Consider the following 13311-nt stretch of genomic DNA (forward strand, 5'->3'; position numbering starts at 1 on the left):
TTGTTGAATCACTATGTTGTACACCTGAAATTGCTATAACCTGGTGTATCGATTATACTTCAATAATAATTTTTTTAATTCTGGCTCTGCACACTCAAGGTCTAGCAAAATTCCATTTTCCTTCCCATACCTCTTTACACAGATACATCAGAGTCTCATTGGGCCTCAGTGAAGGAGGTCCTGGAATAATACATTGAACAAGATGTGCTTCCCAGACTTCAAAGAGCTTACAGTTTGTTAGTAAAGTTTGATCATAAATCCAGGCTATTTCAATATGTTTAGCTAGTCGCTAAAAATGAGGCAAACTGAATGGGGTAAGGAGCATGAACAAAATAAAAATAAGATAAACCTTCATATGACAAAAAGGGCAGAAGCACTGGTGGGTGGCAAAAGGTAAATAAGGAATTATAGGAAAGGGTTCAAGAAAGAAACGTGAGCTTTAGACGCTCCTTAAAGCTACAAGATAAACTGATATTTACCAAAGAAAATGTATATACTAAGAAGACACAAGGGTCTAAGATAGTATCCAAGGAATGCAGATTTTTTTAAAGATTTATTTATTTATTTGACAGAGAGAGATCACAAGTAGACAGAGAGGCAGGCAGAGAGAGAGAGGGAAGCAGGCTCCCTGCTGAGCAGAGAGCCCGATGCGGGACTCGATCCCAGGACCCTGAGATCATGACCTGAGCCGAAGGCAGCGGCTTAACCCACTGAGCCACCCAGGCTCCCAGGAATGCAGATTTTAACAATGGCCAGAGAAAAGACACCCACAAAGAAGCCTGAGGAAGGTGGGGAGAGAGAGAGAGAGAAGAGATCTAGAAGAGTGTGCTGTTACAAAATTCAAGAAAAGATGAGAAGGTAATGCTTAATGTACAGAGTTTCTGTTTGGAGTGATAAAGAATTTTGGAAAGAGACCATGGTAATTGTTGACCAACACTGGGAAAATAATTCAGCAACTAGTGGTGATGATCAAACAACATTATGAATATAATTAATTTCATGCAATTGTACACTTAAAATGGTTAAAAAATGGCAAATTTTATGCTATATATATACATATATATATATATATTTAACCACCAAAAAAAGCAACCAAAAAATCTGAAGAAAAGAGTATTTCAGAAAGAGGGTATGGTCAAGTGCTGTTCACTCCTTAAAGTTTTAGTAAGACAAGGGGGCACCTCACTGACTCAGTTGGTGGAGCATGTGAATTTGATCTCGGGGTTGTGGGCTTGAGCCCCATGTTGGGTATAGAGGTTAGTTAAAAATAATGTATTTTGGGGGCACCTGGGTGGCTCAGTGGGTTAAAGCCTCTGCCTTTGGCTCAAGTCATGATCTCAGGGTCCTGGGATTAAACCCCACATCGTGGTCTCTGCTCAGCAGGGAGACCATTCCCCACCTCCCCTGCCTCTCTGCCTACTTGTGATCTCTGTCTGTCAAATAAATAAATAAAATCTTTTTTAAAAAATAATAATAATGTATTTTAAAAAATTAAAATAAAGATGGTTTTAGTAAGATAAGGAATAAAAATTGCACTTTTTTGAGTGCATTAATTAGGATGTCATTAGTAGCATCTATCAGTGCTATAGAGAAGAGGGGAGGGAAGGAATCAGAGGAACAAATGGAGAAGTGTGGTCAACAAACACTGACAAATCTTTGAAGAACTTTGGCAAGAGGAGAAGAGTGATAAGATGGCAGCTAAAGGGGACCCTGCAGCTGAAAGACTTTTATTTCCCTTTTAAAATAAAAATAGTTGAGAGGTCCTTTACCTCTTGTCCTTTATTCTCAGATAAAATTCTTGCACCTCTGAGCAGATTCCAGCAGAAAGGATGGGGAAGAGTTCCTTAGGGAGAAAGCCATTAATTACAAAAACACAAAGGAGTTAAGAGTGAGATTAGTTTATCATCTGCCTTTGTTCCAGATAAGTGGCTCACTCTTCCAAAGGATTTCCCAATCAGAGTCAGGGACCTCCCTGTTAGTCCCTTCCAGGATACAAGCATCCATAAAGACAGGAAGAACTTCCTTTATCAAACAGAACTCCCTGAGTGCCATTCCATTCCATTTTCTCTGGCTCTGATCTGCACAGTGGGACATAAAGGGCAATTGGTAAGTGACACCTCAGATTAAATAAACCCAGGGTTACCACCAGACTCTACCTCTAATCTGTTTCTCAGCTCTCCCTCCAGGCTTCCTCTAACTTCTCAACATCACTCTTTTTGATCAATATCTGTCTTTTTATTTCTGCTTTCCTTCCTCTTTTCTTTGAAATACCTGTCAAACTCAATGTTTGGTTCTGTTTCAATCCATGTTTAAAGAGGTGCTGAGAAAAGCTTCCCAACCAGTTCCTCACTTATGTAACTTGTTCTTGGGGTTTTAAAAAATATATATATTTTTAAACAATATTCCCAGTGAATTTCTTCCCTTGGCAAATACTGCAGCTTCTGTCTCCTCCTTGTGCTCCAGCCTTACAACCCACTATGAATCCATCCATTTAACCAGAAAATATTTACTGACCGTGAGAGGCACTGGTTTTACAAGAGAGAGAAACACCATTTCTGCCGGTAAGTCTAATGAAGAAGTCAAACATTAACCCAGTGATCAAACGAAGACACATAAAACTGCCATGCTTATATTAAGTGCGATGAGATAGAGTCAAGGCAGTAGAACTGAAAATAAGTCAATTCAACCCTGTTGCTGAAGTTAGATGCCAGACGGGAGGAGAGTAGGAAGATGAGTGAAATGGGTGGAGGGAATTAAGTGGTACAAACTTCCAATTATAAGATAAATAAACCACAGAGATGAAAAATAAAGCACAAGGGATATAGTCAATAGTATTGTAATATCTTGGTATGTTAACAGAGGTAACTACCCACCATGGTGAGAATTTTACTGTATATAATTGTCACTTCACCAAATCATACACATGAAACTAAGATAATATTATATGTCAACCAAACTCTGATTTAAAAAAAAAAAAAAAAGTTTCCCTGAGGAGGCACTAAATGAGCTATCACCCAGAAAAAGAGCAGAAAGTAACTGGGCTGCAGCAAGCATAAAAGAGAGAAGAGGTTAGAAGGGAGAGGAATCAGCATGTGAAAATGCCCTGTGGTAGATCAGTATAAGGCAGAATGGGGATAGAGAGCCCAGTAGGAAGGGCCCCAGATAAAATTGGGCTAGAGGTGCAAGAGGGTCTTACTAACAGTTATGTTCTTTGAAATTAGCACTCTGGTTGCAGGAGTTAATGCTAATTGTTAGATGACTAAAATATCACTAAACACTGGTCAGGAAGCAATTTTAGTGGGATAGGACTCAGACAATGTTTTTTCAGACTAGAATGGTTTCAAGAAGTAAATTTTTAGGAGGTAAAATTGACAAGATTTGACAGTGAATTAGATATAGTGAAGGCCAAGGTTGGGGGTGGGTGATCCCTGGGTTTCTAGCTTGTGTAGCTGTGTGGAGGCTGGTGCTATTCGCTAAGATGAGGAGACCTGGGACAGTTTCAGGGGCTTGGTTGAAATTAGTGGGGGCTGAGTTTTGAGTTGACATTAAAGTAGTTTTATAGCAAGTAGGAGATGTTAGGGAGCAAATGGAGAAGAAAGGTCTGATATGCATTCCTCTGGAGGTCCATAAGGTCATTTTAGGTCATACACAAATTTTATTTTTATTTATATGACTTAAATGTTACAAACAAGTGGATTTCAGAACTGTCAAGTATAATTTTGTGAATCCACTGAAAATCGGGTCTTTTAAAAATTAACTTAAAAATAATAGTACAGCACAGAGAATACTGGATATTGGGGTGATATTGGACTGGATAAAATCCTGTATGGTATGAAAATATTACAGAAATAAATAAATAAATAAGAGGAAAAAATTCCTTCCTTCTCAACCTGTTCTAAAAAACTGAAGAAGACGGAATACTCCCAAGCTTATTTTATGTGACAATATTATATAATACCAAAGCCAGATAAGGACACTATAAAGAAAACTGAGACTAATATCAATGATGAATATAGATGCAAAAACTCTCAGAGTGCCTGGGTGGCTCAGTTGGTTAAGCAACTGCCTTTAGCTCAGGTCATGATCCTGGAGTCCCAGGATCGAGTCCCAGGATCAAGTCCTACATTGGGCTCCCAGCTCCGCAGGGAGTCTGCTTCTCCCTCTGACCTTCTCCCCTTTCATGCTTGCTCTCTCTCTTTCTCTGTCTTTGCATTTTAAAAAAATAAATAAAATAAATCTTCAAAGTCGAATAAAATCTTAAGAAAAAAGCTCTCGGGGCACCTGGGTGGCTCAGTGAGTTAAAGCCTCTGCCTTCGGCTCAGGTCATGATCCCAGGGTCCTGGGATGGAGCCCCACATCGGGCTCTCTGCTCCGCAGGGAGCCTGCTTCCTCCTCTCTCTCTGTCTGCCTCTCTGCCTAGTTGTGATTTCTTTCTGTCAAATAAATAAAATATTAAAAAAAAATTTAAAAGAAGAAAAAAGAAAAAAGTTCTCAGCAAAATACTAATAAACCAAATTCAACAGCATATGAAAAGGATCATACACCACAATCGAGTAGGATTTATCCCTGGGACGCAAGGATGGTTCAAGGTACACCTCACTAAATGTCACCACACCAATAATATGAAAGATAAACATTGTATGATTATTTCAATAAATACAGGAAAAGAATTTGACAAAATAAAACATCCTTTCATGACTAAAACCCTCCACAGATTGGGTGTAGAAAGAACATACCTCAACACAATAAAGACCATGTATGACAAGCCCACAGCTAACATCATACTCAATGGTGAGAGACTGAAAGCTTTTGCTCTAAGATCAGGAACAAGATATTCAATATCAATATTCAATATAGATATTGATATTCAATCAGTATTTAATATAGACGGAAAGTCATAGCCACAGAAATCTATCAAGACAGAAAAATAAAAGGCCACCAAATCAGAAAGGAAGAAGTCTTTGTAATTAGTATTTGACAAGGGAGCCAAGAATACTCAATAGGGAAAGGCCAATCTCTTCAATAAATGGCCCTGGGGAAACTGCATAACCACATGCAGAAAAACAAAATGGGGCCCTACCATACACCGCTCACAAAAATTAACTCAAAATGAATTAAAGACTTAAACATCAGCCCCGAAACTATAAATTCCTCTAAGAAAACATACGGGAAAAGCACTTTGACATGAGTCTTGACAGAAATTTCCCAGCTATGACACCAAAAGCACAAGCAACAAAACAAAAATGTCACTAGATCAAACTAAGAAGCTTCTGCACAGCAAAAGAAATAAGAAAAAAAAAGGCGACCTACAAAATGGGAGAAAATATTTGCAAACTATATATCTAAGAAGGGATTCATATCCAAAATATATAAAGAACTCATGCAACTCAATAATAAAAAAAAAATCACAATCCAATTTAAAAATGGGCAGGTGAGGGGCACCTGGGTGGCTCAGTGGGTTAAGCATCTGCCTTCAGCTCAGGTCACGATCTCAGCTTCCTGGGATCCAGCCCCGCATCGGGCTCTCTACTCAGCAGGGAGCCTGTTTCCCCCTCCTCTCTCTGCCTGCCTCTCTGCCTACTTGTGATCTCTCTCTGTGTCAAATAAATAAACAAAATCTTCTTAACAAATAAATAAATAAAAATAAAGATGGGCAGGGGATCTAAAGACACACAGATAGGCAATAAGTACATGAAAATATGCCCTTAACATTACTAATGATCAGAGAAATGCAAATCAAGCCACAATGAGATAGCACTTCACACCTGTTAGAATAGCTATCATCAAAAAGACAAGACATAATGAGTGTCAGTGAGAATGTGGAATAAAGGAAACTCTTACACACCAGTCTTGAGAATGTAAATTGTTACAGCCACCACAGCAAACATACGGAGGTTCCTCAAAAAGTTAAAAATAGAACTACCATATGATCCAGCAATCCAACTTCTGGATAGAAATCCAAAGGAAATAAAAAGAGTATATCAAAGAGACAACGAGACCAGAGCACCTCCTTGTTTATTGCAACATTACTCACAATAGCTAAGACATGGAGACAACCTAAGTATTCACTGATGGATGAATGGATAAGGAAGACGTGATTGATATATATATATCAACCACATTTATTATATTAGTATATACAGATATACTAACATAATAAATATAATATAATGTAATGTAAAATATAATATAAATATATATGATGGAATATTATTCAGGCATGTGAAAGAAAGAAATCTTGCCATTTATGACATAGATGCGTTTGAGGGCATTGTGCTAAGTGAAGTAAGTCACACAGAGAAAGACAAATACATATGATCTCACTTATACATGGAATCTAATAGAAGTCAGACTCAGAGAAGCAGAGTAGAATGATAGTAAACAGGGGAATGAAGAGATGTTGGTCAAAGGGTACAAACTTCCAGTTAGAAGAGGAGTAAGTTGTAGGGCTCCAATGCACAACACTGTGATTATAGTTAACAACAATGTGTTATATACTTGAAAGCTGTTAAAAGTTTAGGTCTTAAATGTTCTCATTATATGAAAGAAATAGTAATTATGTGACATGAGGGAGGTGTTCGCTAATGCTACAGTCATAACTGTTATGCAATTCACATGTGTATTAAGTGTACTAAGTCAACCTATTGTACAAGTTAAACTTACACAATGTTATATGTCAATTTAATATGAATAAAGACTGGAGTTTCAGAAAAATAACAAGTGTTGACAGGATGTGGAAAATTGAAAATCTTGTGCCTTGTTGTTGGAAATGCGAAATGTTGCAGCTGCTATGGAAAAAGTCCAAAACTGCATAAAATGCAAAATTATAAAACTCCTGGAATGTAACAAAGGAGAAACTCTAGATGATCTTGTGTATGGCAATGACTTTTTAGATGCGATGCCATAGGTGTGATCCATGAAAGAAATGCTTAAAAAGCTGGACTTTGTTGAAGTCCATTGTCTCTGTGAGAGGCAATGTCAAGACAATGAAAAGACAAGCCACAGACTGAGAGAAAATATCTGTAAAAGACACATCTCATAAAGGGCTATTTCTTTTTTTTTTAATTTTTTTAAGATATTTTATTTATTTATTTGACAGGATCACAAGTAGGCAGAGAGGCAGGCAGAGAGAGAGGAGGAAGCAGGCTCCCTGCTGAGCAGAGAGCCTGACGCAGGGCTCGATCCCAGGACCCTGAGAGCATGACCTGAGTGGAAGGCAGAGGCTTTAACCCACTGAGCCAGCCAGGTGCCCCAAAGGCTATTTCTAAAATACACAAATAACACTTAAAACTCAATAATAAGAAAGCAAACCACCAGATTAAAAATGGGCCACCGACTGTAACAGACATCTCACCAAAGAAGATATACAGATTCCAAGTAAGTATATGAAAATATGTTCCACATCATACTTCACCAGGGAAACATAAATTAAAATCATGAGCAAACGTTGATAAAGAGGTAAAGTAAGGAACTCTTATTCACTGCCGAAAGGAAGGTAAAATGTACCACCACACTGGAGGGTATTTTGGTGACGCCTTAGAAAACAAAACATATGTCTACGGCCATACCACCCGGAACGCGCCCCATCTCATCTGATCTTGGAAGCTAAGCAGGGATGGGCCTGGTTAGTACTTGGATGGGAGAAAACGAAACATATTCAGCAGTCATGTTCCTTGATATTTACCCAAATGAGTTAAAAACTTACAGCCACACGAAAACCATCACACTGGTGTTTGTTTACCACAGCTATATTCATAATTGCCAAAACCTGGAAGCAACCGAGATGTCCTTCAGTAGGTGAGTGGATTAATAAATGGTGGTACACCTAGACAGTAGAGTATTAGTGAGCTATTGAGCCACGAAAAGAGATGGAGGAAGCCTAAATACATATTACTCAGTGGAAGAAGGCAATCTGAAAAGCCTACATTACCGTAAGACTCCAAACATGTGATCTTCTGAAAAAGGCAAAAAGTATGGAGAGGGTAATGATATCATCAGCTGCCAGGGCTTTAGAGGGAGAGGTGAACAGAGAGAGCATACAGGATTTTTACATCAGTGAAAATGCTCTGTGTGATGCTATCATGGTGGATACATTACATTATAAATTTGTTCAAACCTATAAATTGGACACCAAGCTTGAATTGTAATTGCACTATGAGCTATGGATGACAATGTTGTGTCAATGTAGGTTCACAAACTTGAAGAAATCCAACATTCTGGTGGGAGATGTTGATAGTGGGGGAGGCTGTGTATGTGTGGAGACAGGGGATACAGGAAATCTCTGTACCTCAATTTTGTTGAGAACCTAAAAACTGCTCTGAAAAGGTAAAGCCTTAATTAAAAAAAAAAATCAAAACAAAAACACATGAGGTAAACCACAGTTACTATAAGAAAATATAACAAGCTTCTTAACATAAATTGTGGAAGCCAGAAAACACTGGAATGACTTACTTACTTATTCAGAGTAAGTGAGTGGTGGGGGAGGAGTAGAGGGAGAGGGAGAGAATCTTAAGCAGGTCCCATGCCCAGCCTGCAGCCTGACTCAGGGCTCAATCTCCTGACCCTGAGATCATGACGTGAGGCAAAATCAAGAGTCAGTTGCTTAACTGACTGAGCCACTCAGGCACCCCTAGAATGACATATTTAAACTGGTAAAAGAGAATGTCTGACAACCTGGAAATCTGAAATCAGAGGAAATGGACAACAGAAACTTTTTTGAGAAACAAAAACCAAAAGAATTCATCACCATCAGACCCATTCCCAAATGAATATTGAAGAGACTTCTTTTAGGCATAAGGAAAATAACCCCAAACAGAAATGCTATGATGCAGGAATGAATAAAGAACAAAGAAAAGGTAACTATGTGGGAAAATTAAAATAAGTAATAAGCTTACAAAACAATAATTGTGGGATATTAAACATATGTGGAGTAAAATCCATAACAACAAAGCAAAAAAGGCAACCTAAAGGAAACTCCCATCTCAAACCCACATAAAATCTTGCTCTGTTATGTTACTTCTTGTATTACCTTAATTGCTTCTATCAATATCAGGAATCATTTTTGATGTTTGGTCTCCCTAGACTAAATATAATCTCAATGAAAGTAGACACGGTAACTCACCTGAAATAGGAAGAAATATTTTGCAAATATGTTAATGTACTCTGCTGTTCTTCTTCTTCCTTATAGGCAAGCTTCCCTCCATTTATTCTGAGGCATGTAATACTTGAGGGAACATTAGAATTGCTAGAGTAGATATGCAGTAAAAGGAAAAAAACATTTAGATTTTTCCCTCTCAAATAAGTTTCTGAGGCCAGTGTGACACAATCATTTAAAAAGCCAGGTTTTATCCCATGTAAAAAGACTTTTCTAATTCACAGAAGTGTCTTCTAATATACCAAGAAGAAAGCTTAGCGTTCTAACACAGAAGTTCACCACAAACCATAGAGAGAGAGAATTCAGGATATGATAATCAGGAGGCTCCCACTTGTCCACAGAAGGAAAGAAGTAGAGAGCTCTTCTTGCTGGAAAGAAGGAGCCAGTTTGGAAGGGACTAGGATTAAGATGCTGCCTGGTACCCTCAGCCACAGAGAATGAGTCAAGAAGATCAGAATCTCAGGTAGGTTGAAAGAAAGCCAAAACCAAAGGCGTCTGAGCCCCAATTATCACTGGCAATCATAAGAAGACAGTAGAGCACTGAAGAAAGAAAAATGGCGCCTCCACATCTCTGCTGGCTTCCATGTTATATAGAAAGAATGTAAAGTTCAATTAATACTCCAAGGGGGGAGGGTGGAAGAGGGCAAGGAAGAGGGCAAGGAAGTGGCTGAGGGTAGAGACAGAGCTTGGTTAGGTGAAGGATTGAAAGGTTCTCATAGCAAAGGGTGAAGAGTCACAATCTAGAGGAGTCATGACTTGGAAGGTTCATAAGTAGACCTCAGATGCTGCACACCCCCAGTGAGAGCTAAAGTGACACCTATTAGCAAAAGGAAATACTCTAGCTCGTAAGCCATGATCTTCACACATACTCTGTGGCAAGATCAAATCCTACATGTTGTATCTGCGGTAGAAGAAGCGATGACAGAAGTCAATTCCTAGAAAGCAGGAGAGATGAGCTGAGGTCAGTAGAAATCAACAGAGAAGGGACACCCCTCAGACTAGACTCACTTCCCACCTCGTCCTCCATTCCAGTAAGTTCAATAAATTCTCCCTGTGCCCAGATGCTTTGCAGCAAGAAAGGAAAGACAAGGTAAGTGGAGAAGAGCTCTGAAAGGCTGATCAGGTACCCAAAGAGATGGTGTATCTCCAGAAGACTGTATGGGATGGAAAGAAATGCAGACTTTAACTGGCAAGTTTACTCTCCACCTTCCACCCCTGCCAGTACAGAGCAGGGTATTTTGGAGCAAGAATGGAATAATTTCAGAATTTAAAGCACATTCCTTGTCACTGGTTCTTCTGTTGGCATGTCTGGGCTGGTCCTACAACACCGGTTCTTTGCTGCATCTCTCCAGCTACCAACCACGAGGTGTTTAGTAGGTGTTAAATAGATATTTGATGAACGAATGAATAGGATGCCCTTTTCCTTACCCTTCAGGAGCACTCCCTTCATGCATCATCCCCTCCAGGTCCAAAGCCATCCTGATCCTTTTATATGGTCTCCTGGCTGGAGAGAGCCTCACTCCTCTGGGTGTCCTTGGCATCCCACGCACACCCTGCATAGAGCATGCGTCACCCTCTGTTGTGGTTGTACGGTTGCTGCTCTTGACTATGAACGTCTTGTCTCCTTTGTCTTTATCTCCCCCAGATGTCATAAAAACATGTCTTTATTGAGTTAATTCCTTATATTATGGATGAACCTCCTGGTGTGGAGCAAGAGGCTTAAGAAATGAGCAAGTGAGGCCAAAATAAAAAGGAAAAAGAGGAAAGAACCAAGAATGTCCAAGGCTGAGAGAGGGCTGTTCACTGTATGTTCCCCCCACACCCAGCTGACCATAGCTTTATCCTCGCCCTGACAAGGGACCGCCTTCAGAGCATCCTAGGGGCTCATGGCAAGTTCTGGGGCAGGGGGAGCTTGGCAGCATCCCATCCTAGCTACTCACATTGTACTAGACAGCATGGAATTAGGGGACCAAATGAAAAGCTGTCCCAGAACTCAGGACACTAAAGCGCCTGAAATTCTGGATGATTTCTACACATGTGCACATGTACAAAGAAGCAAGGGGAGCTCACGAAACAACTACCGTTCTCCAACCACCTCCTACCTGGCACGCTTCTTATCTCCTTGGCAGAGGTGGGGCCAACAGATACTGCTCTGAAAAGAACGAAATTGTGTCAGGAAGCTGCCTTCTCTTCTACATTTCTTGCATCACAGTCATTATCTTAAAATGCTGACAATTATTATTAATCAGTTTCATCCAGTTGGAGATCCACATGACTAAGCTCTTCTTGAAGCCAGCTTGAATTAATTTGGCAAGTACTCCTTCACCAAGCATGTGCTGAACAAAATCTAAATTTATCAGCCAAGGAGGTAAGCAGCCATGGCTCTTTAGCAGTAAAGACATGTGGCGAAGATTTCATTTGGGGGTGAGGAGACTCTCTGTAGAGCCATATCCAGGTTTCTACTGCTGTTTGAAGATTGATGTATTTTGGATTGTCATTTTTTTGTCTAATGACCGACACAGTGCTATTTTTCCAGATGAGCAGTTGCCAAAAGCTCCTTCTTAGTTCTTCATAAATGGAATACTGTGGAATGGAAATCTTTGCTTTACCCGAGCCTGCTGCATTCCTGACTTTCTTTCTGCTGTGTTCACGCTCCGTGATGCCTTGGAAATAACACACAGGGCTCACGGACATCCATTCGGTGCTCTGGGCCAAGGTGTGTGGTCATGAGCCTTCATTAAGACCTCCTTAAGTCTCCATTGTTCTGGGTTTGCACCAGATTTCACACATTCTCATGGCATTTGCTCCGTGTGGATGGTGAGAGGGTACATATTTGCTACGGAAAGCTCCTCCCACAGATGTGCCCTGAGAATCCACGAAGCAGGAGCTCATGTTCTCTGAGAAAACCATCTCAGATGCCAGGGAGGCACTGTGAAGTATCTGTCATTGCCTCCCAGGCTCTTCCTGTTCAACTAAGAAATTCATGCGTGTACAATGCTTTGCATTTGCTGGGGTGTCACAAAAGCTGGAGAACAGAAGGGAAGCTCTGAAACCACATATTCCCTTGGCTCATTCGCCGAGAAGGGAAACACTTTAGGGAAAGAAAAAAAAAGAAAAACCACAACGGCCCTTCGCCCTTCGCGTTTTCACACTCCTCTGTACAGGCTGATCTCATGAGTCTCTGGATTCTCCGGCTGTCGCTTTGGCTCTCGTCAAACCCAGCATTCTCCTTTGTGGAGGCATCTTTAATGACTCTCCAGAACTACAGGCATCCTCTCCATTTCCTTACTCTCTGGTGCGCTTGAAACTCAAGAAGTTTCTTAACCCTGTAGTGTTACCCTGCCCCAACTTTCGCTGAATTTTCCCTGCAGAACTTTATATGCCAGCAATCAATTCCACTCTCAAAACAGCCCCCAAACCTTTCACTGATCAGCAGACATCCCAGGCACTGCGAGAAATACAAAAGGAACATAAAACACAGTCCCATCATCTGAGAATATACAGTTTTCAGAAGAGATAAAAGGAAATAATACAGTAGGTCATTCACTACTCAGTGATGACTGCTGGCATTACAGTAGGTGAGGGGGAGGGGGAGAAGCCTGAGCCAGTGGGAAGGAATGTTGAAGCTGGAGAAGCCTTCATGGTGGCAAGCATCACAGTAAGCCTTAAAGGAGGTAAGGGATTGGCCTGAGCAGAGAAGAGGCCAGACGGACATCTGAGGTCATGAGAACACCTAGGAGAACAGCCCAGAAGCAGCGATGAACATCACCCTGGGAGGACCAAGGGGTCAGCTGGACTAAACACTATTTCTATTAACTCTTGCGGACATCATCTGGTCTTCATCAGTGGGCATTTTTATAAACTCATGCCTTCGTTTGTGATGTTTTTACCTTCCAGAGAGATTATAAGATTAAGATTTTATTTATTTAGAGAGACAGAGAGAGAAGGAACACAAGCAGGGGGAGTAGGAGAGGAAGAAGCAGGCTTCCCTCTGAGCAGGGAGCCTGATGCAGGCTTCGATCCCAGGATGTTGGGATCATGACGTGAGCTGAAGGCAGACACTTAACGACTGAGCCACCCAGGTGACCCTAACCTATGAGTTTTAAAGTCAGAAAAACCCCAGGCTCAGCTCCCAATTCCATCACTTACCCCTGTGT

Source organism: Meles meles, chromosome 3, assembly GCF_922984935.1.
Source record: "Meles meles chromosome 3, mMelMel3.1 paternal haplotype, whole genome shotgun sequence".
NCBI classification, from domain to species: Eukaryota; Metazoa; Chordata; class Mammalia; order Carnivora; family Mustelidae; genus Meles; species Meles meles.